General features: G+C 35.7%; 1 long non-coding RNA gene across 1 annotated transcript in view; it reads left to right on the top strand.

Annotated features, from left to right (window-relative positions):
• The window catches only part of LOC110260826, a 348,389-nt gene that overhangs the window by 236,275 nt on the left and 94,157 nt on the right, over nucleotides 1–17,957 (top strand). Inside the window, exon 7 of the long non-coding RNA XR_002344343.1 lies at nucleotides 6,994–7,078. This is a non-coding gene — a long non-coding RNA (uncharacterized LOC110260826). The remainder of the gene's footprint in view (nucleotides 1–6,993; nucleotides 7,079–17,957) is intronic.

Below are 17,957 nucleotides of genomic sequence, written 5' to 3'. Positions count from 1 at the left end.
TGGGTTGCAGACACGGCTCGGATCCCATGTTGCTGTGTCTGTGGTGCAGGCCGGCGGCTACAGCTCCAATTGGACCCCTAGCCTGGGAACCTCTATATGCCCCGGGAGCGGCCCAAGAAAATGGCAAAAAGACAAAAAAAAAAAAAAAAAAAAAAAAAAAAAAAAAAAAAAAAAGCTGTCAGTCCTGTCTGTTTTGGTCTATTTTGCTATCTTAGTTGATTTATTTACACATCTGCTCACCTTTCATTGTAGAAAGTCCTAGCTGAATCCTGAATTACTTCATAGGTATAACAGTACCTCTAAGCTAGAATTAAATACATCTCCCCTGCTTCTTTAGCACTAGATGCATAGAGGAATAATACATAGGGATAGAGATCAACTTGACATATTTCTCATGATAGGAACAATGACCAACTGTGAATAGGATCTATGGGATGTTGAAACCTTCATTAAAACTGTTTAAACCCATTAGACATGGGTTCTTTAGGAAGGCTGTACCAAAAAAGTAGTTTCTGTGCAATTTACTATCTACCTTGTGTGCTAGCCTGAAATAAAGAGTTTGTTGGACACCAGTCTGGGGTCCAGTAAAAAGTGACCTAATGCATCTTTTAAAAAGGAGAGAGCCTCAAGAGTTCCCATTGTGGCACAGAGGAAACAACTAGTATCCATGACAATGTGGGTTCAATCCCTGGACTCTCTCAGCGGGTTGGAGGTTTGGTGTTGCTGTGAGCTGTGGTGTAGGTCGTAGATGTGGCTCAGATCCCAAGTTGCTGTGACTGTGGTGTAGACCTGTGGCTAACAGCTCCAATTCGACCCCTAGCCTAGGAACTTCCATATACTGTGGGTGTGTCCTTGAAAATGCAAAAGAAAAAAAAATAGGAGAGAGCCTCATGACAGGTATTTTGGAGGAATCAGAAAACACTTTGTCATACTGATAAATGCATCTCAGCATCAGGATGCCTATTTCCTCATTTACTGGAAGAAACCATAATCAAAAGCTGGAATCGTTCTCAGGAAATCCTAGCCCAGCATCAGGTCAGGGACCTTTTGAACTGTGATCCAACCTATTTTACTGAGGTGTACTTGAGTGCTAAGTCAAGGCCAAACACATCAAGAAACAAGTAAGTCAGTGACTGTGGAAGAATTCTTAAATGCCTTAGATGGGCTTTTTGGTGAGTAGGGAGGTGGAGGGCAGTTCCAGCTAATTTCTTCACTACTTCCCAGAATGCTAAGGGGAAAAAATAAAACTTTATAACCTGAAACATCCATGGAATCTGGATAAGGATTCAGATGTTTTCTGGATCAGTTCCAGGTTCAAGCTTTTCCTTGTAAGTTGCTCTAAGTGTAATTAGAGTATGATTGCTCCCACTCTCCCCACGTCTTTGTTTAGTTATTAAAGCTGATCAAGGAAGGGAAGGAAGCAGAAGCTGAAGGCAAGCTAAGAGAGAGTAAAGATATATTCCCTGGAAGGGCATGTGGGAATGACATTGGCCAAGATCTAAAGTTACTAGTGCCAATGAGACTATATCAAAACATACATAAGTTTCAGTGGTAGCAGTGCATGTCATCAGATAGCCCAGGGGAGATGCTTGAGGCATACCACCTTGATGAGTTATCACAGACACAGTGCAAGCAGTATCACAACTGGGGAGAAACTTTGCGGTCTCAGAGAACAGTATTAGTTCTTTCAAAAACATTAGAGACATCTCCAGATTAGACTTTGGTTTTATTTTGCTTTGCTTTCTTTCTTTTTCTCTCTTTATGCTGAGATCCTGGAATCCATCCATATCTAAGTAACAGTAACATTTAATTGGAATTTCCTTAGCGGATAACATCAGCCTTCAGCAGGTAGATACTGCCACACTTATATGTCCAGACTTGGAAAAAGTTCAGATGTGTAGACACTTCCTGATTGCAATGAATTCCAACATTATTTCCTAAGTGCTTGTTCAACTCTGTCAACAGCAAGAAGCTATCCAATGACTGGATGTCCTTTCTTTCCACATTGTGTGTATTAATGCAAGAGAGCAGAACAGATAAACTGGTCATTATCTCCTCATTCACTCTGTTCATGGGTGGTATCTCAAGTGCTCTGTATATAAAAGCTTAAAAACTGATTTCAGAAGCCTCTTCAGTATGTTCAGGGTGGAAGGGAAAATCTATGGAAGAAACTCCAAGCCAGAAGAAAAGGCTTGTCTTTCCTTGGGGAAATATAGGATAGAGGTGAATAAACTTACGAAATTTGGGGAGAAACCGGGATATTGCATTGTCTGAAACCAAGAAGGTGTAGAAACACATTGAAAATTTTCAATTTAGCTGTGAAATCTCCATTGGTAGTAAAACAGGAAAAAGAATCAGGCAAAACAGAGTTGCATTAAAATGAATGAACACATCATACCCAGCATATGGAAGTTCCTGGGACCTAGGGATTGAATTGGAGCAGCAACTGCCTGCCTACACCATGGCTGTAACAACACCAGATTCAAGCAGCACACATCCACAACCTACACCACACCTCGTGACAATACTGGATCCTTAACCCACTGAGCGAGGCCAGGGATCAAATCTGAATCCTCACGGACACTGCATTGGGTTCCTAACCCACTGAGCTGCAACAGGAAGCCCATGCTTTGAACTCTTTACTTGGAAATCAGTAGCCAGTGATGGATTTAAATGGATTTCAGCAGCTACCCAATGGCTAATGAGTACTAGCAAGCAAACAAAAATCTCTACTACCACTGCCAGCAGGGCTTCATCATATTTATTAATCTAAATTTTATTTTTAATATTGAGGTATGAATTTTTGAAGTTTTATTTAAGTAACACGTATTCAGTAGGATACCAAAACAGCATACCTGTTATGAGTATATAGATTTAGTTATAGATTATTCCATACTTCCATGAAATTTAGAGTTGATGGTATCTAAACACACAAAAATATATATCATCATGACTTGAACTCCACCCACTAATTACAGATAGTTCAAACATTTGTGGGGTGGTTAGTGGCTACTAAGGGAGCTTTGAGGATTATAACATATTTCACAATTATGAAAAGAAAGGAATTACTGTAGTCAAGCCCTGCCGAACTTTTTGAGACTTGGGAATGGATGGAAGAAGATACTTAAAAGCGTTTAAAGTATGGAAAAATTGGTGTTACTGTTATGACTCAGTAAGTTGAGAACCCAATATCGTGTCCTTGAGGATGTGGGTTTGATCCCTGGCCTTGCCCTGTGGGTTGAGGATCCAGCATTGCCACAGTTTTGGTGTAGGTCGCAGATGTGGCTTAGATCCAGCATTGCTGTGACTGTGGCATAGGCCAGCAGCTGTAGCTCAGATTTGACCCCTAGCCTGGGAACTTACATAGCTTCTGCCCAGAGAAGATTAATGATTCCCTAGAAATAATAAAAGATTCAATGGTTGCATAAAAATTTAAGCACAAACATACATATAAAACAGATAATAAGGAACATATATTTCTTGTTTCAGTATTCAGTTTCTTGACCTGAAGGGAACGGTAAGATAGTACAGGGAGGTGTGTTAAAAACAAGACCTCTGGGATCGCACAGATTGAATTTGTATATTGGTACTGTTATCCCTTTACCCCTTTGTGCCCCAGTTTCTTTTCAAGTGAATAATGAAGAAATTGTACCTGAGAAAGTTCCTGTGAGGATTAGCATGCTTCCTAGCTCTTATACATGCTAGTTTTATTTTAAAGAAAGAATTCATATTACACTTTGATCAGTGGTTGGTCCTCTTACTGCTTTCTAGTTAAAATCATGTTTCAAAATTCTGATATTTAAAAATGTCTCTCAAACTTATAGTTGTCCCTTCAGGAGCCAAATTATATTTCTCAATAAGCATTATTTATTGATTTACCAATTTTTTAATGATTTTTATTTTTTTCATTATAGCTGGTTACAGTATTATGTCAATTTTCTTCTGTGCAGCAAGGTGACACAGTCACACATACATATATTCATTCTTTTTCTCACATTATCCTCCATCATGCTCCATCACAAGTGACTAGATATAGTTCCAGTGCTATACAGCAGGATCTCATTTCTTATCCATTCCAAAGGCAATAGTTTGCATCTATTAACCCGAGATTCCCAGTCCATCCCACTCCCTCTCCCTCTCCCTTGGCAACCACAAGTCTGTTTTCCAAGTACATGGTTTTCTTTTCTGTGGAAAGGTTCAATTGTACCATGTATTATATTCCAGGTATGTGATATCATATGGTATTCATCTTTCTGTTTCTGACTTACTTCACTTAATACAAGTGTCTGTAGTTCCATCCATGTTGCTGCAAATGGCATTATTTTACACCACATCTTCTTAATCCAGTCATCTGTTGATGGACATATAGGTTGTGTATATACACCACATCTTCTTAATCCAATCATCTGTTGATGGACATATAGGTTGTTTCCATGACTTGGCTATTGTGAATAGTGCTGCAATGAACATGCGGGTGCACGTATCTTTTTCAAGTTAAGTTTTATGCAGATATATGCCTAAGAGTGGGATTGCTGGGTCATATGGTAGTATTTAGTTTTCTGAGGTACCTCCATACTGTTTTCCATAGTGGTTTTACCAATTTACATTCCTACCAACAGTGTAGGAGTGTTCCCTTTTCTCCACACCCTCTCCAGCATTTATTATTTGTGGACTTATTAATGATGGCAATTCTGACTGGCGTGAGGTGGTACCTCATAGTAGTTTTGACTGGTGTGATGTGGTACCTCATAGTAGTTTTGATTTGTGTTTCTCTAATAATTAGTGATGTTGGACACAATGTTTAAAGTCTAATTTGCATTGGTTATCTTTTGTTTTCTTTGAAAGACTTTCTTCCCTCCAATACGTTTTATAAAATATGGACTTCCTGTTCTTTACGTGTTAACTACAGAAACAGTTTCTCTTTGGTGACTCATTATCTATTATAGAAGGATAAAGGGAAAACTTTTACTTTTGTTCCATTTGTCAAGGAAAAGATGCTTGTTTTGAGACTCAGAGCAGAATATGTATCTCTTATGGAGCAACATCAGTATACTTTCAAGGGTACCAGTTTGAATGTTCCCTGCTTGGAATGTTATAGTTTTAAGTATACAGTTGTCCCTCAGTATCCAAGGGGGATTTGTTCCAGGACCACCCTCAGATATTAAAATCCAGGGATGCTCAAGTGCCTTATATAAAAAGATGCATTTGCATTAAGCTATACTCATCTTCCCACATACTTTAAATGATGATTAGGTTGCTTATGATACCTAGCACAATGTAAATGCTATGTAGATAGTCATAGGTACCTGGCTAATTCAAATTTTGATTTTTTTTTAAACTTCCTGGATTTTTCTGAGTATTCACATTCTGTGTTTGGTTGCATCCACATATGTGAAACCCATGGATAGAGAGGGCTGACTGTATTAAGATTGCTATTAGGTGTATTGTCCTATGAACACCAAGAAACACCAAGGTTTCAATTAGTTAAGATCTTAGTAACAGTCTACATAGTAGGCATTCAAAGTAAAATGCTCCAGGATAAAAGAAGGGAATTTAAGTGAATGAAGTCAGCAAAAAACATTATTTTTCCTCTTTACTGTAAGAAAAAAAAAAGTGTGACTATGATGGTAGATGGCAATTTATACTCACTGAACAAATTGGAACAGCTACTTTAGGACTGGCCAGCAAAACCTCCTTAGTTGGAAAAGTAATGAAATTGTTTCTTGGAAGAAAATGTGACTAGCATTGCCAGACTTTCATTGTTTTCAGAATGAGGCAAACAAGCAAAAGCAAAAAAAGAATATTTGTCTTTGTCTAACTTATTTCACTAAGTGTAATACTCCCTAGATCCACCCACATTGTTGCAAATGGCAGAATTTCTCCCTTTTTTATGACTGAGTAATATTCCACTGTATGTATACCACATCTTCTTCACCTACTCATCTATTAAGGAGCACTATGAATACATATGCGATGGCTTGAAGTTGCAGATCTCTTAATTTCAAATGTACTTTAAAAACCCAAATATTTTATGTGCTTATTGATATTTTGTCCACTTGTTCTATCATTTAATGAGAGGTGGTAATTGATGTCTTTAACTCTAATTCAGATTTTTTTTTTTCTCCTTGCTGTTTTAGTTTTTGCTTCATGCATTTCAAAGCTCTGTTATTGGGTGCATAAATATTTAACATTGTTATGTTATTTTGATGAATTGACTCCTTTATCATTATGAAATGACTTTCCTTTCCCTGGTGATATTCTTAGCTCCGATCTACTTGACTGTTAACACTGCAAGTGCATTAAGATGCTACCTGGATTATTTTTATCATGTTATATCTTTATCCATTCTCAAACCTGTTACTCATATGTGTTTTTATATTAAAAGAGGATTTCTCACAGTCTGAGCTTGCTCTTTTATTCAGTTTGACACTTTGTTTTATTTAAAAGTGTTTGAACCAAATACATTAATATGATAATATTATGGTTATTTTTAATAACATTTTTAGTTAACCCACAAAATCCAAAATATTGTCTGTTTAAAATGTAATCTATATTAGAATCATGAATAAGGTAGGTTTGATTTTCCTTCATAATTACCTTCAAAATCCAGTATTTCATAGATGTATTACATGTAATTGGGAAACTAATTTAATCAAGTATAACAGATTTTATATAATTTTTAAGAGAAGTTTCAGAAAATCAAGTTGCCCAAACCCACTAAAAAACTTCTAACTCAGTCACGTATTATGTTTTAAAATTTATTTTAATTTTTAAATAAAAACTGTCCATATTTAAGGTTTACAACATGATAATTTGATGTCTAAATACATTCATATAGGGAAATTATCACCGCAGTCAAACTAATTAACATATCTTCTCCTCACATAGTTACATGTAGTTGTGTATATGTAATGAGAATACCTGAAATCATCTCTCAGCAGATTTCCATTATGCAGCACAGTATTATTAACTAGTTATGATGTTGTGTTTTAGGTATCTAGAATTCTTCATCCTACGTGACTGAAAAATTTGCACACTTGACCAACATCCCTCCACTTCCCCCACCTCCTTATTCCTTGTAAGTACCATTCTCTTTGCTTCTACATATTTGGCTTTTTTAGATTTTACACATGAGTGTGATCCTGCTTTTATTTTTCTCTGTATGAATTATTTCACTTAAGATAATGTCTTTCAGATTCATTCATGTTTTTGCAAATAGCAGGATTGTCTTTTGTGAGTTTGAATATACATACCATGATTTTGTTATTCATTCATCTATCAGCAGATACTTAGGTTGATTCTATATCTTGGCTTTTGTGAAGAATGCTGCACTGAATATGGGAATGACTCTTCAAGAGAGATTGCTTCACTATACAGTCATTCTACTTTTAGCTTATTGAAGAAACTCTATACTATTTTTCATAATGTCTATACCAATCTACCTACCCAACAAGAGTGCACAATAGTTCCATATTCAACAACACTTGAATTCTTTTTAATAGGCATTCTGACGGGCATGAGGTTATCTTAGCTCATTGTGTTTTTGATTTGCTTTTCTCAGATGACTAGTGACATTGAACATTTTTGTCATATACCTGCTGGCCATTTGTCTTCTTCAGAGAAATGTGTTTTCAGATCCTTTGCTCATTTTTAAAATCAAATTTGTTGTTTTTTTGTTTTTGTTTGTTTGTTTGTTTGCTACTGAGTTGCATGTGTTCTTTATATATTTTAGATTATTAATCCCTTAGCAGCTAAATTAATGGCAAATATTTTCTCCCATATTGTATGTTGCTTTTTCACTCTGTTGAGTATATTCTTTGCTGTGCAAAAGCTTTTTAGTTTGATATAGTCCCATTTGTTTGTTTTTGCTTTTTTTGCCTGTTCTTTTTATGTCATATTTTAAAAATTACTGCCAAAGACAATGTCTAAGAGATTTTTTCTCTATTTTTTATGGATTTTTAAAGCTTCAGGTCCTATGTTTAAGTCTTTAATTTATTTTGAATTGATTCTTGATGAGGATTTAACATAAGGATCTGTGTTTATTCTTTTGCATGTGGTTATCCAGTTTTCCCAGCAATATTTAAAGTGACTCTCCTTTCTCCATTGTGTATTCTTGACACCCTTGTCAGAAATTAGTTGAATGAATATGCGTGGCTTTATTTCTGGGCTCTCCATTCTGTTCCATTTGTTTATATGCCTCTATCAAGGCCGGTAACATATTATTTTGATTACTATTGTTTGTAATCTAACTTGAAATCAAGAATTTGATGCCTCAAGATTACTTTGACCAAGCGTCTTTTGTGGTTTTATACATATTTTAGAATTAAAAAAAAAATCTGTGAAAATGCCATTGGAACTTTTATAGGAATTGTGTTGTACTCTGAATCACTTTGGGTGATATACACGTTTTAATAATATCAATTTTTCCAATCCATGAACATGAAATATCTTTCCATTTATTTGTATCTTTTTTCAATTTTTTTCACCAGTGTTTTATAGTTCTCAGTGTAGATTTTCACTTCTTTTGTTGAATTTGTTCTTTTTGATAATACCATAAAGTGTGATAGTTTCTTGATTTCATTTTTGGATAATCATTGTTGGTGTAGAAAATGCAATTAATTTTTGCATGTTGATTTTATATTCTGTAACTTAATTAGTTTGTTTATTCTAAGAGCCTTTTTTGTGTGTGGCATCTTTAGATTTTTCTACACATAGAATCATGTCATTTGCAAACAGAGAATCTGCTTTTTTTCTGAATTGGACGCCTTCTATTTCTTTTTTCTTCCTTTCTTTTTTTTTTTTTTTTTTTGGCTGCACCCATGGCACATGGAAGTTCCCAGGCCAGGGATCAAAACCACACCTCAGCAGCAAGCTGAGCTGCCACAAAGACAAAGCCAGATCTGCCTTAACCGGTTGTGCTATAGCAGGAACTCATTTTTCTTATATGACTGCTCTTGTTAGGACTTTGAGTAGTCTGTTGAAGAAAGGTGGCAGGACTAGGCATCCTTGCCTTATACCAGGTGTTAGAGGAAAAGCCCCGTTTGTTCCCCACTGGTTCTGCACTGGTTGTGATTTTAGCTGCGAGGTTTTCATAACATGGTCTTTACTGTGACGTTTCCTTCATCCTTACTCTTTGGGAATTTTTAATCATGAATGGATGCTGAACTTTATCAGATTCTTTCTCCTGTATCTAAGGAAAGGTTAATGTGGTTTTTATTTTTCATTCTGTTAATAGGTTGTATCACATTGATTGATTTTGTCTATGTTAGCCTAACCTTGAGTCCCAGGGGTAAATCCCAATTGCGAATAATCTTTGTAATGTAAAATCTTTCTGATGTGTTGTTGAATTCAGTTTGTTACTATCTTGCTGAGAATTTTTGCATCTGTGTTCATCAGAGACATTACCTTGTAATTTTCTTTTCTTGTGGTGTCTGTCTGGCTTGGGTCTCAGGGTAAAGCTGGCTTCATACAGTGAGTTGGAAATATTCCCTCTATTTCTTGTTTATCTCTCACTGCTTTAAAGCTTTTTCTGTCTTTATTTTTCAAAAGTATTGTTATAATGTGTTTAGTGTGGATTTATTTTGGTTTATCCTGCTTGGGATTTGTTCAGGTTTTTGAATCTGTAGACCCACATTTTTTTTTTTTTTTTTTTTTTTGCCAAATGTACAAAGTTTTGTCATTATTTTTGAATATTTTTCTAAGCCTTCCTACTCTTACTCTTTTTGTTAACCTGATATCACAAATGTAGGATCTCTTCTTTGAATTCCACAGGTCCGTAATGTTCTGTATCTATATTATTTCTGCTGTTGCTCATGTTGGATAATTTCTATTCTATCTTCAAAATCACTGATTCTTTATCCTCTCTATTCTTTTGTTAATCTCCCCCACTGAGTTTTTGTTTTTGTGTTTTCCACTTCTAAACTATTTACTTTTTTAACATCTACTTTTCTTCTCTTTTTTGCTGACATTTTTTTATTGGTAAATTTCTATTTTTTTATTTGCTCCTAAGCATGTTTTCGTTTGGTCACTGAAGCATTTGTATGATGGCCGTTTTAAATCTTTTTTAGATAATTCTAAATTATCCGTCATTGGTTTTGGCATCTATTGATTTGTGTTTTGTTTGTTTGTTTTTAATTCAAGTGGAAATTTCACTGCTTTTTGGTATGACAAATGATTTTCAATTGAAATCTGAATGTTTTGTATCTAATGAGTATCTGGATCTCATTTAAATTTTGCATTTTAGTTCACTTTCTCTATCCTCACTTCAGCAGGCAAGAGGGCATCACCTCATTATACAAGGTGAGACCAAAGTGAAGGTTCCCCACACAACCTCTTGACACAAAGGGAAATGTTTCCTAATTTTTACTGCTGGGAAGTTGGAGTTCTAGTTCCCCTCTGGGCCCCCATTGATATCACCCTGTCTAGAGAGAGGAGTTTCTTATTACTGCTCCTCTGGTGGTTTTCACTGATACCACTTGGGGTGGAAGTTTTACCCTTTCTAGATGTTAAAAAAAAAAAATCCTGGCTTCCTATTTGGGTCCTCTGACACCACTCTGACAGTGGTGGGGGGGCTGCCATGACTCATTACATCCCAGCTAGGTTAGAGGTCTAAACTGCACTCTGCCTTTCCTGAGGTTAATGATATGCAACCACAGGTTGTTTTGGTTTTTGTTTTTTGGGGTTGGGGGAGCTTTTTTTTTTGGTATTTTAGTCCTGTTTGGCTGGAATAAAGCAATTATTGTTTAAAACTTTTCTGTCTTACTAGGCTGTCCCTTTTCTCTGTTTTATCGTTAGAACACACAGGCTTCCCTTGAAGCTATGGGTGAGTGTATGCAGGTGTGTTTGTAAGCACATTTAAGTATCTTTGTCACTTGATGTCCAATGTCTTTAAAATCAGGGCTTTCTATATTTTGGCTGATTTTTATATGGTTTTGGGCTGGAGGGTAATTCCAGTCCTTGATTGTCTATATTAGCCAGAAACATAAATCCCATCTTACTTTTTTTTTTTTTCCTTTTTTGTCTTTTTGCCATTTCTCCATGGTATATGGAGGTTCCCAGGCTAGGGGTCCAACTGGAGCTGTAGCCACCGGCCTACACCAGAGCCACAGCAACGCGGGATCCCAGCCGTGTCTGCAACCTATACCACAGCTCACGGCAATGCCGGATCCTTAACCCACTGAGCAAGGCCAGGGATCGAACCCACAACCTCATGGTTCCTAGTCAGATTCGTCAACCACTGTGCTACGACAGGAACTCCAAATCCCATCTTACTTTTAAAAAGACAATTTTCTATACAAATGTCTTTTCTGTGCATTGCTGGCTTCTGTAGCTCTAAGTTTGTGATGTTATAAGGTAAAACGAAGGCCCAGGGAATTTTATTCCTTGGCTATTTCCCTAGCCAGTCTGACTTTTCTCTACCTTCTAAGTCCTTTTATATTTGTTTATTTTATAAGTATTCAGTTTTTAGTTGTACTTAGCAAAGGAATAAAGAAAAGTACTTCTGCTATTTTTTTTCTGGAGGAAGAAATCCATTTTTTTTTTCTTTTAGGTAAATTTACAAAATGAAAAAAAAAAGTGTGTGTTTACCAACATACTATTTCTAGTGCTCCTCAGATATTGTTGAGATAGAGACCTTGTGAATTTCACTTTGTCGGATGTTGGTATTTTTTATACTCATAAAAGTATTCTTGAGCTGTGTACTGGCATAAAGTTGAGTTACTTGTAAAATCGATATGTTTAGATTTTGCTTCTAAGATTTATTAGGTAAAACTAGAGCAGTGTTTAATCTTTGGCTAATTATGTATTTTCCACACCTCGTTTCTGACTTATCTCTGAGATCACATTGTCCCATGTCACTTGACGTCAAATGTGAAAATACTGTTCCCTATATTTTGCTTGTTTTTCATACAGTTTTAGACAGGAGGATAAATTAAAGCCCCGAAATTCCAAATTGGCCAGAAGGATAAATCCCACCTTATTTAAAATGCAAATATTCTTTCTCCTTAACCTGACACTTTGTGGGGCAGTGACTATTTTTTTATAAATTGTCTTGCATATAGTTTAGACAAATTATTAGCATTTTTTTGTTGAATCTGAATATGGGAAATATTTATTGGCCATTCCACAGAATAATTTTTAAATAATGCTGTATCAAAATGTTAAAGTTCTACATCTAAATGTTGGTTCTTTATTGTTAACCTTCCCTCTTGCTAAGATGGTTTTATATTACTTGAATATAAACATGTTTTCAGAGTTTATTATGCTCAAAGTAGAAAATACGATGCAGAATTTCAAAAATAATGAAGAAACTGTTTTCAACGATCCTTAAGGCAATTACATATCTGTCATCCCTCATAAATCTTTGAGAATTCACCCTTATGTGCCTTTTTCAAGTTTATTTTTAGCCTTTTTTTTTTTTGGTAAAAAATAAGAATGTGGCTTTATCCTGTAAGTTTGTAACATTTGATTATTAGGATTTAAGTTTGAGATTTATCCCTATTACTTTTCTAAGTATGACAGTTCTTTATTTTTTCTCTTCCTTTTTTTCCTTCCTTCCTCCCTTCTTTTCCTTTTTCTTCCCCTTAATTCCCCCCACTGCTAATTTGTAGGGTCTCTTTGAATGCACATATTCTATAATTCTCAGAAATCTGAAAAACTTGTTTTAAAACTAACAGTTTATTTATCATGATCCTGAAAATAGGACTTAAAATTTGTTAACTTCCAGAAAATTAACACTGGAAAAATAGTTTTTTTCTCCCAAATTAAACATGCCTTCTTTGTAACATAAATCAGAGTATATGCAATTTCACATTTTAGTTTTAAAACAATTTTGTAACATATTCTTAGCACACCCTTATGATATGGGTCGTTGACTATTTCACTTTTAAAGGTGAGGAAACTAAGGCTTAAAGAAGTTCGGGCAAGTTTGGCTCTAGCTCAAAAATTCATCCTTAGCTGCCTGCTGAATAATACTATTTCTGGTTTAGGCAAGTAGTTATAAAACCAAGGATACAACTGGCTTTTCTTTCAAAGATAAGTATGGGCAGGATGGACAGAATTAAATAATTGGTTGAGAAGTAAAAGTAGAAGGAAGAGGTGGAGGAAAATCACAGAACTACTGACACACACTCTCTTTCTTCCCGAAGAAAATTTCTGAAAGGAGATGCATATTCATGAGAGATGGAGCAACATGGGAAAGGCTATTCATTGGTTGACCTTCTATGTTATTATCCAAACTTGAGCACTTTTGATAGTGAAAGGGATGTGATTAATATTTATTCTTGCATACATTATGATTCTCTCAGTTAACTCAAAGTGTACAGTGACCACTAACAACAACCAGAAAGGGTTTGATCTTAGTGAATAAAAGAGGTAGAATTTGGTGTCACTAAGAGGTTTCGCTCATCATCTTTCAAAGGGGATTCCTCTGTTGTTAGGAGATTTAGGTTTAAATAATGTGGGGTAGCCAAGATGAAATTCCTCCTTTTAATAAAAAAACAATTATAGAGCACTTATCACTGGGAAGTCAGTGGAAAGACATGGGTTAATTGCTACAGTGTGCTCCAGTTATAAGAAGACCAAAGAGTGATCAAGGATTTTTTAAATTATGGGGGCAATGATGACATATGAGGTGCTGATCAAATTATTTCATAAATCATTCATGAGAAAAGCTATATTTGCCTCCTGATTTTCACTGCTTGACTTTATGTGTCAATCACATTAATTGGAAATTTGTCAGGTTCTTTTCTCTCTCTTTTCACCTTATATACAATCTCTTTTAGGGGAGAAGAAAATCTACTTCCTGTGAATGTCACAGCAGTTAATGAGTGAGTTAATGAGTGAATGTCAAAAGAATTAATGGCAGCCAATATTATGCTATAAGGGTAGAACAACGGGTAATTAGTCAATGCTATAACCATTATTTTTCCTCTTTTAGAAAGTTACTCCCAGGTTAGAGATTGGTCATGTTCAAATATATGGTATTTTCCAGTGTCTCCTAATTGCTATATCACCATTCATAAGGAATCCTTAGCCCTTTCAAATGTTTGTTTTTAAATGGAATTTGTAAAACACCACCCTAAAGACAGGAATGGAAGCAATATCCTTATATATTTTAAATATAAATCCAGACCAAGTTCAATGTACAACCACTTTACTCCACTTTATCATAAAAATATATAGATGTACTTGAAGGTATTATTCTGCATCAAATAGTGTGGAATTATGTTTACAAAAAAAAAAAAGGATGATGAATCAAGCTTTTCTGAAGACAGCCAATCTGAAACTTTTAAACCTCAAACATCTGCTTTTTCTTAATAGTAGGGTTTGGTAATTGATTAGCCAGATAATCACCTCAACTCTCTGTTTAGTTTAGAACTATTTTTATGAAGCCTCAATGTTGAAGAATCTGTACGCTTCACTTAAAACTAGAACACACTGAACAATGTATTAAAGTACTAATCAAGATCATGGGCACCGTTACACTCACTTTTGTCAAATATAAAAAGACCTTAAAAATGTTTCAACTGTTGGAATCATCAGTCAGGTTTCCCCAAATTTTTTCTTTTTTTTTATTACTCAATGAATTTATTACATCTATAGTTGTACAATGATCATCACAATCCTATTTTATAGGATTTCCCTCCCACAACCCCAGCGCATCCCCCACTCCCCAAATTGTCTCCTTTGGAAACAATAAGTTTTTCAAAGTCTGTGAGTCAATATCTGTTCTGCAAAGAAGTTCATTGTGTCCTTTTTTCAGATTCCACATGTCAGTGAAAGCATTTGATGTTGGTGTCTCATTGTCTGACTGACTTCACTCAGCATGATAATTTCCAAGTCCATCCATGTTGGTAAAAGTGCTGGTATTTCATTCCTTTTAATGGCTGAGTAATACCACATCTTCTGGATCCACTCCTCTGTCGATGGGCATTTAGGTTGATTCCATGTCTTGGCTATTGCAAGAGTGCTGCAGTGAGCACTGGAGTACATGTGTCTTTTTGAGTCACAGTTTTCTCTGAATAGATGCCTGGGAGTGGGATTGCTGGATCAAATGGTAGTTCTATTTTTAGTTTTCTAAGGAATCTCCATACTGTTTTCCACAGTGGTTGGAACAGGGTTCCTTTTCCTCCACACCCTCTCCAGCACTAATTGTTCATGGGCTTTTTGATGATGGCCATTCTGGCTGGTGTAAGGTGGTACCTCATAGTGGTTTTGATTTGCATTTCTCTAATAACGAGTGATGTTGAACATACTTTCATGTGTTTTTTGGCCATTCATATGTCTTCTTAGGAGAACTGTCTGTTGAGATTGTCTGCCCATTTTTTGATGGAGTTGTTGTTTTTTTTGGTAAAGAGCAGTAGGAGGTGTTTATAAATTTTGGAGATTAATCCCTTGTCAGTCAATTCATTTGCAAAGATTTTTTTCCCATTCTGTTGATTTGTTTAGGGTTTCTTTTGCTGCACTGAAACTTTTAAGTTTAATTAAGTCCCATTTGTTTATTTTTGTTTTTACTGTCATTACTCTAAGAGGTGGATCTGAGAAGATGTTGCTGTCGTTTATGTCAGAGAGTGTTTGGCCTATGTTTTCCTCTAAAAGTTTTATAGTATCTAGTCTTATATCTAAGTCTTTAATACATTTTGATTTTATTTTTGTGTATGTGTTAGGAAGTGTTCTAATTTCATTCTTTTCCATGTGGCTGTCCAGTTTTCCCAGCACCATTTATTGAACAGGCTCTCTTTTCTCCAGGTATATTCTTGCCTCCTTTGTCATAGATTAGTTGGCTGTAGGTGCATGGGTTTAATTCTGGGCTTTCTATCCTGTTCCCCTGATCTATATTTCTGTCTTTGTGCCAGTACCATATGGTTTTGAGGATTGTTGCTTTGTAGTATAGTCTGAGGTCAGGGAGCCCGATTCCTCCAGCTCCATTTTTCTTTTTCAGGATGTCTTTGGCTATTCTGGGTCTTTTGCACTTCCAAACAAACTTTAAAATATTTTGTTTGAGTTCTGTGAAAAATGTCCTTGGTAATTTGTTAGGGATAGCATTGAATCTGTAGATTGGCTTGGGTAGTATAGTCATTTTGATAATATTAACTCTTCCAATCCAAGAGTATGGTATGTCTTTCCATCTCTTTGTGTCATCTTTGATTCCTTTCATCAGTGTCTTATAGTTTTCAGAGTACAGGTCTTTGGTCTCTTTAGGTAGGTTTACTCCTAGGTATTTTATTCTTTTGGATGTGATGGTAAATGGGATTGCTTCCCTAATTTCTCTTTCTGATCTTTCATTGTTAGTGTATAGAAATGCTGATGATTTCTGTGTATTAATTTTGTATCCTGCGACTTTGCCAAATTCATGGATTTTCTCTAACAGTTTTATGGTAGAGTCTTTAGGATTCTCTAGGTATAGTATCATGTCATCTGCAAATAGTAATAGTTGTACTTCTTCCTTTCCAATTTGGATTCCTTTTATTTCTTTTACTTTTCTGATTGCTGTGGCTAGGACTTCCAAAACTGTTGAACAGCAGTGATGAGAACAGACATCCTCGTCTTGTTCCTGATCTCAGCAGGGATTCTTTCAGATTTTCACCATTGAGAATGATGTTCACTGTGGGTTTGTCATATATGGCCTTTATTATGTTGAGGTAATTTCATTCTATGCCCACTTTCTGAAGGGTTTTTCTCAGAAATTGGTATTGGATTTTGTCAAAGGCCTTTTCTGCATCTATTGAGAGGATCACGTGGTTTTTATTCTTCAGTTTGTTAATGGGGTGTATAACACTGATGGATTTGTGGATATTGAAGAACCCTTGCATCCCTGGGATAAATCCCACTGGATCATGAGGTAAAATCCTTTTAATGGATCATTGGATTCAGTTTACTAGTATTTTGTTGAGGATTTTTCATCTCTGTTCATTAGTGAAATTGGCCTGTAATTTTCTTTTTTTGTGGTGTCTTTGTCTGGTTTTGGTATCAGGGTGATGGTGACCTCATAGAATGAGTTTGGGAGTGTCCCTTCCTCTGCAATTTTTTGAAAGAGTTTCAGAAGGAGAAGTGTTAGTTCTTCTCTAAATGTTTGATAGAATTCGCCTGTGAAGCCATCTGGTCCTAGACTTTTGTTTTTTTTTGTTTGTTTGTTTGTTTGTTTTTTTTTTTGTCTTTTTGCCATTGTTTGAGCCGCTCCCACAGCATATGGAGGTTCCAAAGCTAGGGGTCTAATCAGAGCTGTAGCTGCCAGCCTATGCCAGAGCCACAGCAATGTGGGATCCAAGCTGCGTCTGCAACCTACACCACAGCTCACAGCAATGCTGGATCGTTAACCCACTAAGCAAGGGCAGGGATCGAACCCACAACCTCAGGGTTCCTAGTCAGATTCATTAACCACTGGGCCATGACGGGAACTGCTGGTTTTAAGTTTTTTAATCACAGTTTCAATTTCAGTACTTGTGATTAGTCTGTTCATCTTTTCTATTTCATCTTGGTTTAGTCTTGGAAGACTGTACTTTTCTAAGAATTTGTCCATTTCTTCTAGGTTTTCTGTTGTATTGGCATATAGTTGCATATAGTAGTATCATACGATCCTTTTTATTTCTGTGATGTTTGTTGTTACTTCTTTTTCGTTTCTAATTTTATTGATTTGAGTCCTCTTTTTTTTTTTGATAAGTCTGGCTAAGGGTTTATCAATTTTGTTGATCTTTTAAAAGAACCAACTTTTTGTTTCATTGATCTTTTCTATGGTTATCTTCATTTCTATTCATTTCTGTTTCATTGCTTTCTGCTCTGATCTTTATGATTTCTTTCCTTCTACCAACTTTAGGTCTTATCTGTTCTTCTCTCTCTAGATGCTTTAGATGTAAAATTAGCTTGTTTTTTTGAGCTTTTTCTTGTTTCCTGAGGTGGGCTTGTATTGCTATAGACTTTCCTCTTAGAATGGCTTTTGCTGCATCCCATTGCTTTTGGAG

The sequence above is a fragment of the Sus scrofa genome, chromosome 5, assembly GCF_000003025.6.
Source record: "Sus scrofa isolate TJ Tabasco breed Duroc chromosome 5, Sscrofa11.1, whole genome shotgun sequence".
In the NCBI taxonomy this organism is placed as follows: domain Eukaryota; kingdom Metazoa; phylum Chordata; class Mammalia; order Artiodactyla; family Suidae; genus Sus; species Sus scrofa.
Note: the sequence above shows the minus strand (reverse complement) of the source record. Positions and strands in the feature narration are given on the sequence as shown.